Source organism: Mus pahari, chromosome 21, assembly GCF_900095145.1.
Source record: "Mus pahari chromosome 21, PAHARI_EIJ_v1.1, whole genome shotgun sequence".
NCBI lineage: Eukaryota > Metazoa > Chordata > Mammalia > Rodentia > Muridae > Mus > Mus pahari.
The window spans coordinates 51,864,931-51,871,909 of NC_034610.1; the positions used below are offsets into that span (position 1 = coordinate 51,864,931).

Consider the following 6,979-nt stretch of genomic DNA (forward strand, 5'->3'; position numbering starts at 1 on the left):
ACCGAGAATCCACAACTGAAGAATCTCAAATGGCTGAGAAGCACCTAAAGAAATGTTCAAAGTCCATAGTGCTCAGAGGCATGCAAATCAGAATGACCCTGAGATTCCACCTTACACCAATCAGAATGGCTAAGATCAAAACCTCAGAGAGGATCTGGAGAAAGAGGAACACTTCTCCATTGCTGGTGGGATTGCAAACTGGTACAACTACTCTGGAAATCAATCTCGAGGTTCCTCAGAAAATTGGAAATAGATCTACCTGAAGACCCTGCTATACCACTCTTGGGAATATACCCAAAAGATGGCCCACCATGACACAGGGGCATGTGTTCCACTATGCTCATAGTGGCCTTATTTATGATAGCCAGAAGCTAGAAAAAACCTAGATGTTCCATGACAGAAGAATGGATACTGAAAATGTGGATCATTTACAAAATGGAATACTATTCGTCTATTAAGAATGAGGTCATCCTGAGTTGTGCTGGCAAAAGGATGGAACTAGAAAATATCATCCTGAGTGAGGTAACTCAGACCTAAAAGAACATGCATGATATAGACTCACTAATAAGTGGATGTTAGAAAGAAAAAGACAGAATACCCAAGATATAGTCCACAGAACTAAAAAGGTCAATATGCTGAAGGACTCAAGTGAGGACGCCTCAGTCCCACTTGGGAGGGAGAAGAGAGCAATCACAAATGGGGAGGGAGAGAGGAACCTGGGAGAGAAAGTGGAGGGGGAGGGGAGGGAGTTGGTGGGGGGAGTAGAAAGGAACCTGTTTTGGTATTGGGTAAGGGAAAATAACTGAAGCCCTGAGGGCCAGGAGAAAAAATGGAAACAGGCAACCTCAGGAGAAAGGCGGTTGGACACACCCAGAATGCACCAGAGATGTGGGAAGTGAGAAACTCTCAGGACTCAAAGGAAGGGACCTTAGATGAAATGTCAGACAGTAGGGAGAGGGAACTTATAGAGCCCACCTCCAGCCAGAAGACAGGGCATCAAATGAGGGAAGGGAGCATCCCACAGTTACAACTCTGACCTGTAATTGTTTATGTCTGAAAGAATTACAGAGATGGAAATGGAGAGGAGCCTGAGAAGATGAAGCTCCAGTGATAGGCCAAATGTGGGATCCAGCTCAAGGGGAGGTCTCAAGGCCTGACACTATTACAGAGGCTATTGAGCACTCACAAAAAGGGACCTAGCATGACTGCACCCTGGAAGAGCCAACGAGCAGCTGAAAGAGTCAGATGAAGATATTTGTCCCTCAACAATGGACAGAAGCAGCTGACCCCTGTGGTTGAATTAGGGAAAGACTGATAGAAGCTGAGGAGAAGGGCAGTCCTGTAGGAGAAACAGCAATCTCAGTTAATCTGGACTACCAAACAGGCAGCATACACCAGCTGATATGAGGCCCCCAACACACATACAGTAGAGGACTGCTGGGTCTGTGTTCATTCAGAGGTGATGCACCTAACCCTCAGGAGACTGGAGGCCCCAGGGAGCTTAGAGATCAAGTAGGGTTGGGGATGGAGATGGGGGTGGGGTGGGGTGGGGTGGGGTAGGGAGTAGGTATGGGATGTGGATCAATCAGTGGGTGACTAGGGGCAGGTTAAATATGGAGTGTAAAAAAATTAATTAATTAAAAAAATAATGGTTAAGTGGTCAATAAATAGTTTTCTATTCCTTTAAAAAGAGATTCATATGCAAATGCTATCTAAAAATATACGTAAAATATTTAAATTAGAACTTCCTTTAGTTCCAGATAAGCTAAGAGGGAGCAAATTTTATTTACATGCATTGGTAAATAATACCGAAGCAGACACATGAGAAAAGAGTTTCGGACGATCCTAGGCCACAGCAGGTACAGGATGCATGTCCCTGAGAGATGGCAAACACAAGATGTGCCCCAGTTGTACCAGGTTGTTGCTTGGAGGTAACTTGGGAAGATTAACGATAAAATGTATTGTCATTTATGCATATATTATCAGAATCAATCTTCATATTGGTAAATCAAGGGAAAAATCATATCAATATGTTACTTGGATATACGAAGGTACACAAGAACCAAGGCTACGTGTAACTTCCAGAAAATCTGGACCTTCTTATTTATTTAGCCTTGATTATACCTTTTAATTTAAAATTCAAAGCCATTAAATTTGCTTTCCTTTTAGCATCCTAAGTATCTGGGGATCAAAGGCTGTGCTTTCTCTATTGTGTGTTCCAACCAGAATCCACCTGGTGCATGGGAAAACTGAAGTATGAAAAACAGAGGTTCTGTCCCTAGAGGCATTGCAGTTGTGGCCGCTATATCACATGTTTGTCAGTAGGTGGCAGAGGAGAGGCTATGTCCACCTCAGTGTTCTGACTTGTGAACTTCTGAATGATTTAGGAATCTAATATTCCCTGGGTGGGGGGTAGGGGGTGGGGGGAACAAGCCTGAGACAACCACCAGTCCAGCACTTTGTAGGCCTGGTGGGCAGACTGTGCCTAAGATAACCCCTGACCAGTGCTATAATGCTTGAGCAGGGCATAGCACTCCTGAGACCACTCCTGAGATGACCCTAGACACTCAAAGACTCCAAGGGCCACTAAGAGAAGCAAGTAAGTGATGGAGGGATGGAGGAGAAAGAGAAACAGAAGGATGTGGACATAATGAAGAGAGACAGAACTAGAGTCTTGAGGGTAGTGAAGAACAGCCTCATTTTAGTAGTTGGTGATGCCACCTGAGACCATGGTGGGGTCCTGGCCCAAAATGTCGCTGGGAGCCACATCTGGGTCCATGGACCTGAAGCAGCAGGGGTCTGTCTCCACCAAAGGTCTGGCTGCTTTTGGGGGACGTATTGATGTCTGAGGGCTGTGCACAACTGGCCCACCCTTCACCAAGGGCATCTTCAGAGAGTTGACCCTGAGAGCTATTTCTAACCAGCTGCAGCACTGTGGATAGAAGCCCTACACGTTGCAGGAGTTGCTGGTAAGCTGCCCTGAGGATATGAGTGTAGGAGAGCTGGCATCACCACTCTCCCTATTTACTCCTCAACACTTGCGGCAAGCAGGAGATCTGACTCTGAGGACATGAGTGTGGGATAGCCTGCCCTGTCTTGTGGCATCAGGAATGGAGAAATCCCCTCCCCTCCCTTCTGCCCCCACAACTGGTGACAGACAGGGAGTTGGCTCCAACTGGGTGATGAGACCATGAGAGCTGCTCCCACCCCTCATCTGCTTTAGCACTTGGGAAGCAGACCCTGTATCTCACCTAGACAGCACAGTAGAGCTGACCCTGATGGCAGGGGCACCATAACTCAAGCCCGAGAGGGTGGCTATAGGAGAGCTGGCCCCACAACTTGTCTGCTGTGCAGCAGCGTAAAGAGAGAGAGATGCCCCCCCTCACCCTCACCTCTTGAAGGAGGGCTTGCCTTGGCTTCATGAGAGCAGGAGAGCTGACCCTTCCCTTCGGCTACAGCAGCACGTGGGAGAGCAGGCCCCGCACCTCGCCTGCCAGCTGGGGTTGCAAACGAGCCTCAACCCTGAGGGTGATGAGAGAGACTACAGGCTGGCCAACTCAGACACTGCTTGGGCCCAGGTCCAGGGGTTTGAATTGGTCCACCACAACATCCACCTCATTGACAAACTGCTGAAATATATGAAGATGTTGGTCCTACAGACCCAAAACTTCATGACATAGAGCAAGAACAGGATATCTGGGAGGAGTCTCAGAGAGGATCCCATACTGATAGTGTAGTAGAAGCTGGACTGAATCATTGCAATAAGCATTTGTAAGCAAAGAAGTGTGGATGAAGGGGAATACTGTGGGTTATACTGTGACACACAACAGCCACAATGAAGTTTTTCCCCGTTTGGGGGAACTTGTAAGGATGGATGGGTGTGAGGGTAGGGAATATGAGTGGGATTGGCTGTATGATGTAAAATTTGCAAAGAGTCAATAAAAATGTAAACAACAACAACAACAAGAACAACCAACAATAACAACAAACCCAAGGATGTTGAGTTAAACCAGAATTACTTCAAGAGTTTTCAGGAAGAAAGAGTGTCAGGGTGCTCTCAAGAGCCTAAATGACCATTTTCACAAATGCACCGGCACCTTGCAGAGGTGTAATTGTTGAAATGGTTATTTTCTGTTAGAAAAAATTGTCTAACTTGTAAATATAGCAAAAAACAAAATGAATGCCTTTTAAAAAATACTACTTGTTTAATTTTCTATACAATTTCATACTAATGCATTCTGAATTTCTAGCTCTTTTCTCTTATCATATTTTTGTTATCTAAAACAATTTTTAGATTTAAATGTATTTCCCCTCCTCCAAGTCCTTCCAGATCTTCTCCTCCTTCTTACCCACCCAAATTTCAGTTCTCTCTCTCTCTCTCTCTCTCTCTCTCTCTCTCTCTCTCTCTCTCTCTCTCTCTCAGTTTTTCGAGACAGGGTTTCTCTGTGTACACCTGGCTGTCCTGAAACTCTGTAGACCAGGCTGACCACGAACTCAGAAATCCGCCTGTCTCTGCCTCCAGAGTGCTGGGATCAAAGGTGTGCGCCACCACGCCCGGCCCTTCAGTTCTTTCTCAAATAAACTAAAACTCAATAAAACAACATCTCCCCTCCAACAAGAAAACAAAATAACACCTAAATTATAAAAAACAAAACTCAAAACAAACAAACAACCCCACCACCACCAACCTGTAGCCCAATAAAGGCACATACACAAGAAGTTAACCTTCTCACATACACAAGAAGCTAACCTCCTGAACACGAGGCTTAGAGTGGTTGATTAACCACTCTAAGGGTCACTCCATTGGAGAAAACTGATTTTTCCCTTTCCAAAGATATAAATGACAGTTTAGTTGTTAACCTTTTCCCTAGTGGCTAGGTTTTCATTCATTCAAAAGACAAAACAAAACAAAACAAAAAACTAAATAACAAAATAAAAGGCAATTTTCATCTTAAAAGCAGGTGTAGAATACAGAGTCCAGTGACTGTGAAGTTGAAGAGACAACAAAAAGAAATCTAAAGAAGGTCATTCTGGTTGGCTAATGATGAGAGAACTGGTCAGAGAAAGTGAGTTGTTTATTCTTCAGAATCCGTTGTCTTCAGCTGAGAAGTGTCCTGCACACCATGAGAGGATAATTTCCCAAGGATTCCAGTGTGACTCACAACCAGGGAGCCAACAGAATAATTCCCAGTGTTACACAGGACTGGAAATTGTCTTCATTCCTAGAAACACCGGTGTGACGTACAATGGGATAGAATTAGGGACAGGGTGATGGTGATTGGCTGCTACTCTTCTGACCTCCTATCTACTGTTCTGGTGAAAGAGGAAACCCCTCCCCTACCCCAGACACTGATGTCTGATATTAGGCAGATGTTAGCCGTGGCCTATTGGTCACTGGGTGCCATGGAGGATGACAGAAAGGAGTTTTGAGAATAAGGAGACTCAGAGGCACAGTAAGACGTAGGCTTTGCTGTCCAAGAAGGGATGTCCTGAGCCAGGGTGTGATTGGTTACTTTGATTTTGTGGGTTGACAATGAGGTAAGATGTATCAAGTTGAAGACAGGGTGGATACAGCTGTTTGTGCTGGCAGGGAAACTCATTTTTTCCCCCCACCGGTAGAAGTTTGGCTAATGATAACACAGGAAAGTGACTACTTGGCAGTTAGGGCACTGTGTGAGGCTCAGAGGCAGAACTTGAAAATATAGATTTTACACTATATACACATACCCTGTTGGTAGCAAAATCATAACTATTTTATAGCTTACATATTACAAGTTACATTCCAGAATGAGGCTACCACGATTTCAAGAAATGTAAAAGATAGGAAAAGTCAATTTTATACAACCCACAATATTTATTACGGATCAAAAAGAAAATTTTACCACAAAGTTCAGGAAAACCTTGTAGGGGAGGAGCTGATAACTGAAATCTGGTTCTCTAATTGTTTCTTGACTGGGTCAATAAAGACGGCGGAAGCCAACCTCTGGGCAAAGGGAGAGATGGATTTTCTGGGTTCCAGGAGGAAGAGAAGGGGACATGTGGGTCTATCAGGGCACTGACGGTTTGTAGCGTCTGCAGGCAGCGAAGGCTAAGGAGGATGGGGTAAGATATTCTTCACCCAGTCATTGAGGTAGAAGGCGAGAAGGGCAGCAGGAGAAAACAGCGGGCTGAAAGAGTCATAGCTCTAGGCATTCTCAGGAAGGGTGGTGGCCAGCTATTTAGCCGAGCTAACGGCAGTGTGCGGCACCAGGCAAGGAGCAAGCATGCTTTTAAAAAGTACACACAACAAAACCTGACTTAACTAAGAGAAAAAGAAATGAACCTGGAAAGAATAGCAAGGACAAGATCTGTAATAATGTATGCAGGACTCTTCCAAATCCAGCCTACGTGTTTATGAAGGTAGAACATGCCATGGAATGACAAGTAGGTTAGAATATTCCGTATTACAGTCCCTGTGGGAGTTCTAGACGTGAAACGTGATCGAGTGAGATGGAAAAATGCACTACATGGGGTTAAGACAATTAGGCACTTCTTAAGGAAAACTGGTAAACACACAAACAATGATGGAAATGTTGGACAAGGGAGCTTGAGAGGAAACAGAAAATGATTTGAAAGCTCATCGGGGGTCAGTGCCCAGTAGCATAATATGTAGTAACTTCAAGTGAAGCAGTTAACAGTTTAGAAGAAAGAAGTGAAGGAGGAGGTGTTGGAAACATAAACATGGCCCACCACATTTAACAAAAGTTATAAATGCAAAGACTCAGGAAGCTCAATAAAAATCATTCAAAATATGTCCAAACACATCATAATTCAACTGTAAAACAACAACAACAAACAACAAAAACAACACAGAAACTCCTAATAACCACCAGAGAAAAATAACAAAGAATATATAAAGAACAGTCAAGAGTAACAGTACACTCTTCTTTATCCAAAATGGAATGGAGCAATATCATCAAAGCGCAGAAAATGAATATGG

At 44.2% G+C, this 6,979-nt stretch overlaps 1 non-coding gene across 1 annotated transcript; it reads left to right on the forward strand.

Annotated features, from left to right (window-relative positions):
- Positions 1 to 2,271: 2,271 nt before the first annotated feature.
- LOC115062873 lies at positions 2,272 to 2,399 on the forward strand. Its single transcript, XR_003842785.1, has one exon. It is a non-coding gene; the product is annotated as a small nucleolar RNA SNORA17 (small nucleolar RNA).
- Positions 2,400 to 6,979: the final 4,580 nt, after the last annotated feature.